Here is a 13027-nt window from a genome sequence, read left to right on the forward strand (position 1 = left end):
CCGCCCCAGAGGTAACCTATATGTAAAGAAAAGAAGATTTAACTTCGTGAGCTGACCCTACAGATAACCCACTTTGTAAACCTGGAGAAGACCTTCCCTTGAATGTGATAACGCTATCCAATGTCAATTTGCCCATGTGGGAATGAGGTGTAGGTAATTACCCCACTAGTTGACGCTCTTGAAATTACAACAGACGAATGAAGCAATCAGATGACTGCCTCTGCAAATACGGTCCTCAGTATAGCAGCTTCGCCCCTGTGCGAGTATACTTGTTACACTTACCGGTGGCAGCGCATTACGTTATGATTTTTACCGTAATGTACCATTTGTTTACACTCAACGTTATCTTTGAAACCCTCGCTACTATGCTAAGCGCTGGTTGTTTTCAGAAAATTATTTCTACCCAATAAAATCCTTTTTTTTTTGTTTTGTTTTGTTTTTAGATGCCATTGCTCAAAAACGGCCTTGAAAGGGTGTATTCCAACCTATTTCTCATCATTAAAAACAGATCACCCCTCAGCGCCTTGTGACCCTCGCGGGTATGTAGTGCACTTAACAAATGACTGAGTGATTGATTCACCCTAACTCCTACTACACTGCGGCAAGAAGTTCATACTGTTTGATATTAAATGAAGGTGCCCTTTCATTTCCTTTAACACAGCCTCCTATGGTGTTTCCTAATGTACTCTCCCCTGACTCTACTTAACCTGGTGTTGTCTTGACCCTAACCACACTTCTGCCTAATGATAGTTTCTCCCGAGCGTCACCCTAGAGGGACACTGAGTGGGTCTTTGGCACAGAGAGCGTGTCCCTAGGGTGATGAAGGATATGCACTTAACCCCCTTGCTGTTCTCTGCTGTTTACTACACCGCAATGGGCCCAAGTACCAGAGCTCTGTAAGCTGAGATGTGTTCTATGTGAACATGCCGATAGATTGCGCCAAACCCACACAAAAAGAATAATTTTCTACCCTTATATAAACCAACTGCTCCATGTTTAATGTACACAAAACAAAACAGAAAAAACTTCTATTTACAGCATACCATGTACCATAGCAAACCCATTCTATTTCCTATTAAAAGTCAATCATATCCTTATATATTTGGAGAGTCTGAAAATAAGAAAACACAACCTCAGAAATGTGTTCCGTGCACGGACATGCCCCCCGACAATACTATGGATATAGTGTGTATGTGTCCTGGGTCAAACCTGTACCAGGTCACTTTGTGTTGCTTTTATATTGTGCTTACATTTTAAGGACACTCTATAAGCTCTACACTGCAGTTATCACGTGCCTATCACAAACACTCTGATAAACCCACCATAACCAATGTATTACGCTTATCTCGTGCCTAAAATGTTACCCCGGTGAGTATAAATGTTATTAGTGCTTCCCGACACACTCTTACTATGCGTTGTGTTTAACAATGAAACTTTCACCCCAGCAATTATAAAACACCTACAGAAGGCCCCGCCCCAGTAAAGAAAGGGCATCTGCAGCAGGTGGTCGTTGCTACAATCTAACGGAAAGGCCAAGTGTATGCGATATAACAAGCAATACAAGTGTATTGTAACTTAATATTTCCCAAAACTCACTGTATCGATCCTTGCAGACCAATGAGAAGACAAATTAGTTCCCCTGTGTAGTGTTGTGCTCGCAATAACAGGCAGACACTATCTTCATTTAAAGGAGCTTTATTTAGTGTGTCTATTCTCTATCTCGTCCCTACTCTAACTGCCTTTTCCTTTGCCTCCGCTCCTCCCTTTCCTGTCCCTCCCACATCTCCTCCCACCAACTACTAGACTGCTAAATCAGGTTATTACATCTCCCCTCTTCTTGAACAAATGCAACAGTCAATCATGCTGATAACAGCTTCCTACTTTGGTGAGGATGTGGGCATGTTTACAGTTCTTCAATCAGCCGTGCACATTTTCGAATGATTCGTTGCGGTTTCCAATAAGTTTCTGAGTTTTTGCCTTCGGACTCAACAAGATTATCGGGTCTCAGCCGTACATTGCCAGCTATGTCATTCTCACTAACCAGGGTCCTCAACGGATTAGTAAGGGTGTCTTTGACTGCGGATGGGCACTTTTAGAAACGTGACACGTTTCTCGCAATCCACTCATTTTCAGACTCTGATGCGATTATAGTTCCGTCTTGGTGGGTGACTATTAATGACCCAGCTCGATAGCGGCAGTCTGTCTTCCTTTGTAGCTCTTGTTCGACTGACACTCAATCTCCTTCATGAGTGGATGGGGTTCTGGCTTTCTTCCAGGCATCCGCATGTAATTACACTTCCTTTTGTCTTTTCCAGTCAGAGTCAGCGATGTCCTCATGTTCAAAGTCATGCATATCAGACGGTAAGGCTTTATCTGAAATGTGTGTCCTGATTCGGCTCTGGGACTCATTTGCTGGCTCTGTTTGTCCCACCCGCTCCCACTCGCGTTTGGGAATGTTGAACTCTTTTACCATTCGGGCATGTGCATGTTCCTCTCTCATCCCTTTGTGTTTTGAGAATGATCTATCTCTGTCAACACATTTTGCTTTCCTTGCAGAATGATGAGACAGTCCTTTCCTAACATGGTTGGTAATGTCCCATATATTCGCTTTCCTTCTGCAAGCCCTTTGAGTCAGCTTTGCTGACCCCATCCGGGGTGACGGTATATTATTCATGTCTTGATATAACTGTGACTGACGTGACATGTTGCGTGGTGGGGTGATCGAATACTTTGGGTCATCGGCATGAGATATGTTGATCTGGACGGGGAGAACGTTCTCTGTTTCCATTGTGCATTTGGGTGATCGATGCCATGGGCGTTTTCATGACCTTGATTCTGTTGACCCGAGTGATTGTACAGACAGGCTTTATGAATCAGAGGAGACTTTAAATGATTTCCTTTGAGAACATTCTTTTGGGTGTGTCTTGACTGGTAAGTCCCTTGAGCAGGTAGGCTGTGATGAACTGCTCTTGGAGTCAGAGCTATCTTTGGGACATTTCTTTGGGTACATCTCTCGAATGGTCTTCTGTGCTATTGCAGTGGAGAGATTGTTTGATAGCCACACGCTTATTTCTTTTGTTTGATCCCAGGGCATTTTGTCTCTGTCTCTCTCGTATGATGTTAATTGTCTCCTTTCAGTTTCCTCGTTGTCACAGGTGTCTTGAGTGTGTTTGCCTACCCCTTTCCGGTGTCTGAGCGAATCACCCCGTCTTATGTGGTTTGTTTCTTCTTCTCGCCTGTTGGGTGCACGGACGCCTGTGCCATGGGTGTGATGTCTCCCACTACTTGATGCTTCTTCTGACTCGTCTACGAAGTTTGATGAACAGTGGGTTGCTCGGGTGTGTTCGGGTGCCAGTTTCCAGGGTTGGCACGACTGGTCCAGTCTTCTGTAATTTGTCTTTCCTTCATACTTGTTGAGCAGGCTGTCATCTGTTCCATTTGTGTGGTCAGTCCCACTTGATGCTTCTTCAGAATAGTTTGTAACGTTTGTTGAGTGACTCCTTGACGTTGAATGACTCTTTGAGGTTATATCAGTGAGGCTGTCATAATCCTGAATCATCCTGGTCTTTTGTTTGCAATCCTCCACTGTCTTTTGTATTGTTGAATCAGAGTATTTCATGTCACTTTGTCTCTCCTGCTGTCTTATCTCTAGTCTGCTTTTGCCCTCCCTCTTTCTGGTTTTGTTTGTTTCTTGTGCTTTGTTCACAGACATGAGAGATATCTCCTTTCTTGCATTAAGGTGCAATTCTTTTGACAATTCTCTTGCTTTGGCCCGCTCTCCAACTTTGGCCCTCCTGATGATTTCCTTTCGGGAGAACTGCCCTTGAAGGATCTTGCGCTTTGTGTCAGGTATTGAACAGCCTTTGATTACCCGGAGTCGAATTGCTTCCTCGTCTGTGAATGTATTGAAATGGCAGTAGTGCACCAGACTTTGTAACCTTGTTATGAAGTTTGGCAATGATTCCCCGGGTTCCTGCTGTGCCGCGTTGAAGACAATGCATTCATTATCCACGTCTTCCTTTGTGTTGAAATGATTGCGTAGCGTCTCTTTGAGTTTTCCATATGTCTCTGTGTCCTTTGCTGAAAATTTTCTGCTTAGGCATCGGCCTTCGTGACCCACCAGCTGAAGTAGCAGTAGCCGTCGTTTTCCATCTCTTCGCTCACCGTTTGTTGCAAGAAATTCATCCAGGGACTCCAGCCACCGGTTCCATTTGGGACCCAAACTCTGGGTGCCGGTCTGTGTCACTGGGGGTGGTACTCCAATGCAGGGGTTAGATTTTTGTGTGTCTTTTTTCACCGACATGATGGTGGAATGTGCTAGTATGGAAATGTCATAGGATTGTTCACTATGCTTCCCGTATTATTTGCTGACCTTCTTACGTCAAGATCTTGCGTATAGTTGTTTTCCTTGATTTCGTGGAACTCACTCACAGGTGACCACTGTATTGTGTCCGCCAGCACCTTTACCTTATAGAGATATTCCAGCTTTTGTGTCTGTCTCAGTAGGCTTCAGTGAGGTGGACTTGGATTGCCTGAGTTCAAAATGGTCGCCACTCAGCTGCAGGTGATTTATGCTTCATCAGCACTGGTACTTGTCGACGTCGACTTCTTGCTCCTTTTCTCAAGACTTACCCGGGTTACCAGACACTTTTGTTGATGGGAGAAAGCTTCCCAGACGCTTGTTCACTCGTGTTTCTAGATCATTTACTTTCTTTCTCCCTTTAGTTGCAGTTACTTATCTTCACTTGGTGCTGAAAATTTATTTCGGGACTTGCACTTGCTCGTGCGTGTTATACTCGGGATCTGCATTTGCTTGTGCTTGTCGCATTTGAGACTTGCATTTGATTGTGTTTGTTGCACTCAAAACGTGCATTTACTTGTGCTTGTTGTATTTAGAACTGGCATCTGCTTGTGCTTATTGCACTCGAAACTTGCATTTGCTTGTGCTTGTTGCATTCGGGACCAGTATTTACTCGTGCTTGTTGCATCCAGGACTTGCATTTGCTTGTGCTTGTTGCATTTGAGACTTGCATTTGCTTGTGCTTGTTGCCTTCAGGTCTTGTCTCTACTCGTGCTTCTTGCTTTCACGATTTATGTTTGCTCGTGCTTGTTGCGTTCAGGATTTGCATTTCCTAGTGCTTGTTGTATTTAAACTTTGCATTTGCCTGTGATTATTGCATTCAGAATTTGCATTTGCTTATGGTTGTTGAATTTGGCTCCTGCATTTGCTCTTGCTTGTTGACTTTATCTCTTGTGTTTGTTGACTTTTGCCACTGCCTGACTTCAAAATGGCCGCTCTGGATCCTTGACAGTGGATTGAAGGAGTCGCCTGACTCCAAGATGGCCGCCGATCTCAAAATCTCGTGTCTCACCAGATTTGGCTCCTTTTCATTTTTAATTGCAGTCGGGCACTCACCGGGCAGGCGCGCACCACGCGGGAACTTGAAATCCTCCCCAGGGGCTCCCGTGTCTATGTTACTCAGCCAGGAAGACTCCACGCTGCAGGTAGGACCGGGGTGGGCTCCAGACGTCCCGATCTTCACTCACCGCGCATGACACCACGCATCTGGGGTGAGCGCCCAAAGTTCAGTGCCCGACAGCGCTTTCGGAATTGCGCTCCACGTGGTTTTCCGGCCACGGAGCTACAGGGCATGTACCGCGAGACTGTCCACTTCAGTTTCAGCTGCGGTCTTCGTTCTGGGCACGTTTGTCGCGACGGCGACCTTCAGCCTGTGCATCACGGGACGGGTCACGCAGCTCCTGGGATCCACGCAGTGGCACGGCGCGATGATCCCACCCTCGTCGCCAGCTGTAGTGTCGTCCTCGCAATAACAGGCAGACACTATTTTCATTTAAAGGAGCTTTATTTAGTGCGTCTATTCTCTATCTCGTCCTTACTCTAACTGCCTTTTCCTTTGCCTCCGCTCCTCCCTTTCCTGTCCCTCCCACATCTCCTCCCACCAACTACTGGACTGCTAAATCACGTTATTACACCCTGGAAGGCATTTTTTATTTTTTATTTTTCATTTGGACCCCAGCCAGGTCGGCTAGATTGAAATCTGCTGCTGCCACAATCCAGGAAGTACGCCAAGGGGCCAAAGTGTGTTTTCTCGAACGCATTTGGCGGGAAATACCGGTTTAGAACCACCTCCCTGTCTCAGGGAACCCTTTGAGTACTACCCCAAAAACACCCTAAGAAGAAATGAAAAGTATAGTGTCCCCAGGGAAAGTAATTGGGAAACCGTACGATGGAGCATCTGATCCTAAGAGCTCTGGATCTGTAACTTCATACTTGTTCACTCACAGAGAGCAGATGTGGGGGAGAGGGTGGAAAAAAGGCACACAAAAAATGAAAGCAGCTTCATTTTTGAGAATTGCAGGTTACACTCGCCGTGGTTTCCCATAGGGAAATGAGTGTTCGCTCTGGAACCGGACTACAGATACAAATCCAAGAGTAGTGAAGTATTTCTTGAAAAGGCCTATTTTTATAAAATAGAAGCAGGGGAGTTGAAAATTACTGCGTCAAAATGAATGGTCGTGTTTGGAAGTGGTTATTATTCCCAGATAAAAACACATAATTTTACGGCTCATGCATACCACCCACTGCATCAGTTCAGCTATATTTTTTAATTATTTCCTTCTCACTGCTTTCTGTGTGCCAGTGCTCCCCTGTTATCTGTATACGGCTGTTGTGAATGTACCTGCACTTTGACCCGGATTACAACCAGGATTCTGACTTGAGCTCAGACTCCTTTCACGTCCAACCGGGCTTCCAGACCCGGGACAAATTATTCAGCCACGCTATTTGCGCACAAGAGAATGAAAGAAAACCTGACCATGTGCTCGTTATTCCCCATTCAGAGATCCCAAACTCTGAATTGGCTATAAGTTGTGTAGCCGGTACCTACTGCATGAGCCCAAGCAGTAACTACTGAGGGCGTATTTTGCACGTTGGGTAGGTAGTGCCTTGTTTGCTATCAGAGCCTTTGTCTTCCCATCACTGTGCTTGGAGAGCTTCCTATGCATTTACTATCCTTTCAATGCAAACCTGTCTTGAATGGCTGTTATTTAGTGTCTAGTGCTGTTAATAGGGCTTTGGGGGGCTAGTTTTGGGCTGGACTCTTTAAAACCGGACATTTTGCGTTATAGGCCACCATTTTGGTGGCTGGTGACACAGCGGAGGTAATTATTTTGACCCGTGTAGCGTTGCTTCTGGGATTTGATCATACTAGCGTTGCAGTTTGTGCTTGTAAAGGCCTATCTTAATGGACGTGGATGCCGAATAATAGAGAAGAAGGCGTGGATAATGACCATTTCTGTTAGAGTTTATGTAATGTATAGAATCGATGCGCGTGCGTAAAGGTACTGCATGAATATTGTGCATCGATTGATGATGTGTGCGTGCGTGTACTTATGACGATCAACAGTGTTAATTTTCTTCTTGTCCGTTGGGTGCACAATAATCGTGATTGATACACTAGTACATTTACTTGTTGGTTCCTTGTAATGCGGATTCATATTTGCGGGGGCGCACAAGAGGTTTGGGCCTTTCGGCGTTGTGTTCGTGCACTGGGATGCGAGGTGGAGATGCTTGTGGCCGTGGTGTGCGGCAAATTGGGGCCTCCGAGGGATTCTGGGTTTCTGGTGGCCCCCACGCACCCTTTTCTGAAGATGTCGTGGCTCAGGTCGGCGGCTGCGAAAGGGATTAGCTGCTGGGGCTCGTCCTCGGTTCCATCTTCCGGGAGTGTCTTGGCTCTGGAGCTTGCTTCCGCTGTGCGGCCTCGCCGCAGGTCTTATACCACATAGCCGGTTCCGTGAGTGAGATCGGAGTCACAAGACTTTCGCTAGGCACCAGTTCTCTTGTGAAACTTCGTTTGCATGCTTCGTGACGAAGTTTCATTACAAGGCATGTCGTATGAGTATCTCAGTAGTTGGATTTACATGGGGGGGTGGATGGGGGGGAGTGGTGTGGGGGGGTGGTGTCCCCGAGGGGGAGGTGAGCATGGTGGGGGCCTCGCAGGTCTCCGTCTCCGCGGGCGGGGGGGGCAGGGGTTGAGAGCCTGGGGGAGATGGTGGGGCTGGGGGGGAGCTGTTCTGCGGCGAGTGTACGACGGGGGGAGTACAGGGTTGGGGAGAGGTGCGGGGTGAGTGGGGGGGCAGGAGGTCCTGTTCAGGGGGAGACCTTCGAGTGGGGGGGTGGGGTGTCCTGCGGGGAGCAGGAGTTGGGCAGGTGCGGGGGGGGTTGGAGGCACGACAAGCGGGGGGGCTTTTGGCAGGGGGGTGGGGGTTTTTTGGGGGTGGGAGGGGGGTTTCCTCCCCGGCATGCTGGACCACACCTCTTGTCATGGGCAGGGACGCTGAGATAGGCGCTCGAGAGAGCAGCATGCGGCTCCACTCGACCGAGGAGATGGGCCGGCTCTGCCTGGTACGGGCGGTCGTGCTCCCACAAGGGACCATTCTTGGAAGCGCAAGGGGGAGCGGGCGGTGCGCCCCGCCACTCCCACCCCGAAGGGTCAGGACGGCAACCGGGGTTGGGGAGGAAGGTAAGAGACTGTTGATCAGATGCGGAGTATTATTTATTTTATTATGCGTTTATGCGTTTTATATGGCGCAGACTTTACCCGAAGGTGTCAGCGCACTTCACAATAGGAACGGACCGGATACGGGAGCATTACAAGAGAATGAATTGCTAAAGCAAGGTTACAGTACATGAGGCATAAGTGACAATCGTGTGCAAACAAAATACAGGAGGTAGCAAACGGTGAGTTACAGGAGAGAGAGTGGCATGTGTGCAGGTTACGAAAGCGGGCAATGTGCTAGTAGAGGTATAATACTGCAATAAATGGAGGACACTCGAACACAAGAGCGAGAGTTACGTGGGCATGGTGGCACCTGTGAAGGTATCGAAAACAAACAAATGTAGGAGGTAGCAAACAGCAAACACGTGGACCCGTGACGTGTGCATGTTACTAAGAGTCCCAATCACAGGTACAAGAGTAGTACTGAAATAACGGCAGTCTCACAGACCACGCGTACACACTGGGACGGCACTTCCATAGTTGGAGGGACTAAAAATGTTCTATTTATTAAATAAAATCTTCCCCCTCCTTCCCATGGAAGCCAAACAGGTGGCCATACAAGGTCTTATACACTCACGCCTCGATTTTAACAATGTGCTCTATCTTGGTGCCCCAGAATACACCCTGCGCAGACTGAAGATAGTGCAGAACTGCACAGCGAGCTTACTGCTCAAGATCCCTCGTAGACAATCAGTGAAGGCCGGACTGGTCAGCCTCCACTGGCTACCTGTTCGGCAGAGGGTTCTTTTTAAGGCAATGTCCATAGCCCACCAAGTATTCTGGGATACAGGCTCCAGCATTACCCGTGACCTAGTCACTCACTACATTCCCAACAGAAGCCTTCGCTCCAGCCAGACCTTTCTAGCAGTGGCACCAAGAATAAAAAGATCCAGATCAGGCGGAAGGACGTTCACTCACAATGCGTCCAGAACCTGGAACACCCTGCCACTGCATCTCAGAGCCAATCCCAACCTTACTGTGTTTCGTAAACAAATAAAGACCTTCCTGTTTAATTCCCCCCGTTAACCCTTCGTCTCTTCCTCCTCTGTTCTCCGGTAGATTCTGGTTACTCTAGCGCTTGGACGCCTCCGGGCAGCAATTCGCGCTCTACAAGTCTACATCTATTCTATTCTATTCTATTCTATACTAAAGGGTCTTCCTGCAGGTAATAGTGAGGGCATGATTTAACTTTCGAAGGGCCTTGAGGGAGGGGAACTTTGAGGTCAGTTTGGAAGGCCGGGGAAGAGTTGGTGGGACGGAGCTGTGGCGGAGGTGCAGGCCAGATTCTCCTTCCGTCACCGGAGAAGGATTGGGCCATCCATCTTTCCTTCGTGAAAGTGGGAGGTTCAAGCTGTAGATTTTCCGCACCGATGGGAAGCCAGCAGATAACATAGGGGGCTGTGGTCGCTTCTTTTGGCCCTATAAAGGTAGCGAGCTGCTGTAAGGGGAACAGACTTAAGGGTGGACGGGTGGGATTCGGGGAGGACGGTAGGAGGAGAATTGCAGTAGTCCAGTCTTGGTGAGGACCAGCGATGGGACCAGGGTTGTTGAGGTCATGCTGCGGGAAGAAGCGATGGATCCCACTAAGAGGGCGCAGTGGGTGTCGAGCAGGCTTGGCAATTGTAGTAATAGGGTGGGTAGATTGCGTTGTGTGTCGAGTAGGACCCCAAGGGATTTTGCGCTGTCGACAATGATGCTTTTGTTGTTTCATAGATTCAGCTAGTCCATCCATGATTGAACCTGGGGAGGAGACAGTAAGTAGGAGTGGAGGAGGAGGCGAGAGGAGAGGGGACTTGGATCGGGGGGATTTGATGTGGTGTTGTCAGCAGGTGGCAGGGTGGAGTAGGACGGAGTCATAAAGGGGGGGGGACTGGGGGACGAGTGGAAGGATAGGCAGGAGGCCATGGTGCCGTTGTATTATGTGGAGGATTCTGAGGAGGAAGGGGAGATGCTGAAAGGGGGTGAGGCCATGGTGCAATTGAACTATGTGGAGGATTCGGAGGAGGAGTTGCGGAAAGGGGGGGGGAGCAGAGTAACGGTGTTGGTAGTGTGTTTCAGGTATGCCCACGGCAAGGAGCGCCCAGAGTGACGCCCCCCCCTCAACTAGTTAGGCGGCGGGATCCAGTGACGACGCCGGCCTTGACGCCAGGTAAGGATGGCGGCGGAGTAGGGGAGTGGTTTGGGTAATCCTCGGCTGTCGGTCGGTGCAGATACCGGGGATCCTGGGGGGGGGCTCCCGGGAAGGGCACGGTATGGAAGGGGTGCCAGGGGGGTGCGGGGAGGTGCGAAAGGGGGGGTCAAGAGTTCTGGGCATAGGCTCGTCGCCAGACAGGGTGGAGAAGTTGAGCCGTCAATGCGAATACAGGGATAGTGCAGGCATGTGTTTAAGGAGGTGAGCAGAGACAGGATGGGGTCCCCCCTCCTTTTGTTTGAAGCCGCCGCTGCCAGGTTTGATTGTTTCCCCTATCGGGGTGGTGCTGAGGAAGGAGCCCGGTCAGTCTTGGTTGTGCCAGCAGCGGTCGGGGTGGGGGGGGGTAAGTCGGTCGGTGACTTTGTGGCGGCCGAGCTCCCAGGGGGTAGTATACGGTCATGGACATGGCACGGCGGCGCGCGGTGGCGGTGGGTGAAGGTCTTTCAGTTAAAGTGCGAGGTTAGGTTGGCATTCTAGTGGTTTTCGGGGGCATCCAGGGGATCACCGGTCGGTGGGGAACCGGTTTGACAGGGGGGCCCTTTTGGGGGACCATAGCATTGCCCATGGGAGGTTCGATCTCGCGTGCGCGGTTTGGGCGTTTCAGTTCCCTGTTGCAGTGGGCTTTTTCCTGGCGGACAGGCTCTGAGACGGACGCACGATCTGGAGGACTTCTTGCTGGTGGGATGGCCGGGTTCGTTGGACTTCCAGCGGTTGCTGGTCAGTTTATGGGCCTCGTGGTTTGCCTGTGGGTGCCCCTGGCGCCAGAGAAGACGTACGGTCCCAGTACGATGCTGTCCTTGCTTGGTATAGAACTCGACTCCGGCCCATGGAAGCACGCCTGCCAGAGGACGAGGGGGCGACAATGTTGGCATGGGGGGCGACAGCACTGCCCATGGAATGTTCAATTTTGTGTGCGCTGTGTGAGCCATTCGGTGCTTTTTGCTGTGGGCTTTTTCCTGGCGGACAGGCTCTGGTCGGTGACGCACTATCTGGTTGAATTCTTTCTGGTGGGACCGCCGGGTTTCGACGGACTGCCAGCGGAGCTGGACGGTTTTATGGGCCTTGTGGCTTACCTGGGGGTGCCCCGGGCGCCAGAGAAGATGCATGGTCCCAGTTCGGTGCTGTCATTCCTTGGTGGTGAGCTCGACTCCGTGGCCATGGGAGCACGCCTGCCGGAGGACAAGGGGACGGCAATGTCGTTGTTTGGGTCTGACGCTGTCCGGTTTGACGCTGCCGCATCATCGAGTACGTTTGTCGGTGGGGAGTAAAGGGGATTTGCTTGGGACAGGCGTTCTTGGGGCATTTCCATGGTGTGCATATGATCGGACATGGGAGGAATTGCGGCGGTCGGCAGCAGTGGGGCAGGGGATAGGTGGCTTCCACAGGAGCGGGTTTTACGGTTCAGGTTAAATTTGGTGGACGGAGGCTTTCGGGGGTGACGATTCGCTGTCGGCGAGGGAATGGGGGACGCAGCTGTGGGAAGGTGGGGCTGGGGGTTTGGTCGAGGAGGAGGTGGCAGAGTGTATGCGGCACTGGTGTTGGGGTTCCTGCGGCACGCCCTATGGTGTATGGGTGAGGACCCAAAGGCGTTACGGAGGCATTCCGATTGAGTGGGGGCGGCAACGGAGGCTGCGCATCAGAGTTGGGGAAGGCCTCGGGCCCTGGAGGTCGGACTGTTAGCGGGCCTCTGTCAGGCTGCGGGGGGTGAGAAGTGAACGTACGACATGAAGGACATTTCTCGCCTCTCACATGTGTGTCTTTTCAGGTGCAGGGGCGGGGCCAACTGCGGAGGCGCTGTAGATTTATGTTCGTGAACACTCATTTATATAGCAGGCGAAAAGGGGGACTGGGTCAAGCACCGGAATCCGAGGTTGTAGTCGGACGACAGGTTGTTTCATTGTCAGCTGCAAGGAAAAGGGGCATGAGCTGGCATGCATTGTTGCAGGCTTTGTGTGCAGTGGTAAAGGGGAGAGCATAAAATAATGATAAGAACCAAGAATACAAATTCCAACCTAGCAACTCACTGGATAGAAAAACATCATAATATCTCCCAGTTAAAGTTTCTAGTAATTGAAAAAATAGAGATCAAACCAGGAAGGGATAATCAAAAATTCTTGTCCCAAAGGGAAGTAATGCTCATTAAGAAATTCCAAACTATGGAACCGTTAGGACTGAATGATAAACTAGATATGGGATGGTTCCTATGACTGAGAAAAAGTATCATGAAAAATTTTGCAATTTAGAGATGTATATGTAG

Source organism: Lissotriton vulgaris, chromosome 2_1 (assembly GCF_964263255.1).
Source record: "Lissotriton vulgaris chromosome 2_1, aLisVul1.2, whole genome shotgun sequence".
Classification (NCBI taxonomy): domain Eukaryota; kingdom Metazoa; phylum Chordata; class Amphibia; order Caudata; family Salamandridae; genus Lissotriton; species Lissotriton vulgaris.